Source organism: Fukomys damarensis, unplaced genomic scaffold, assembly GCF_012274545.1.
Source record: "Fukomys damarensis isolate Sample0158 unplaced genomic scaffold, DMR_v1.0_HiC HiC_scaffold_39, whole genome shotgun sequence".
Classification (NCBI taxonomy): domain Eukaryota; kingdom Metazoa; phylum Chordata; class Mammalia; order Rodentia; family Bathyergidae; genus Fukomys; species Fukomys damarensis.
The window spans coordinates 35,118,672-35,119,722 of NW_022900951.1; positions in this window are offsets into that span (position 1 = coordinate 35,118,672).

The window sequence follows — 1,051 nt, forward strand, 5'->3', positions numbered from 1 at the left end:
AGAGAGAGAGAGGGAGGGAGAATATTTGCTTGTCACAGCCCAGTCTTCAGAAATTAAGTGGTGTCACTTTCCTCACACTCTACTTGTCAAAAGTGGTCACAAATGCCTGTCCGGTTTTGAGAGGACAGAGAAATAGATTTCACCTCCCAATAGGGGAATGTTCTGGAAGAGTATGTAGGATCATAAACAGTGTTGAGGCCACTTTTAGAAGGCAATGTGCTATAGCCTCTCTCCTCCATCCACTTATGCTGACCTCAGGTCTGCCATAGATGCTGGCTCCTTCAGTGGCCTCTGGTTTCCTCATGGCTGCCCAGAGGACTCTCGGTTTTCCAGCCTCATGGCCACTTCTGTGCTTGCCTTGGAGATTAGAGCTTGAGAATGTGGGGAGACTGCCCTTGGTCCCATTGGCCTCCAGGCCTCCTTGGCCAGAGCTCTGTGGTTCTGACACCATGTTGGACAGTAAGCCTTTCTCTGTGTCTCACAGCAGCCCTTCCACCCTTCTGCTGGAGCTCTGGCTTCTGGTTCCCATCATGGCTGGCAGAAAAGGAGCCGAACATTTGAAGACAGACTACTCTCAGGAAAGAGAGTCATTGCAAACTATATGTACTCCTTCATTCTACACTTCTGAATTTTTAGTCATGTATTTTCTTTACTGGGCTGGGGGTGGAACCCAGGGCTCAGTTCATGCTAGGTAAATGCTTCACCGCTGGGCTATACCCCCAGCCCACTTTACACCTTATTCTCCAGAACTGTGTTGCATGGTAGCATCTGACTGGGAAATGTAGACTGTATTTTGGCTAAACCACATGCTCAATGAAAAATTGAAAGTTATCAAGTCTTTTTAGAGAGAGCTCTTATCTGGACCACGAGAGACAACACTTAACCTATGTGTTTCAAGGAGAGTCAGAGCCAGCAAAGACCAAACCAGTGGAAGAGTATTTTAGGCTGAGAGGACAAGAACAAGGTTCCAGGGCTGGGGATTTAGCTCAGTGGTTCTGGCGCCTGCCTTGCAAGCACAAGGACTTGAGTTCAACCCCTGGTACCAAAAAAA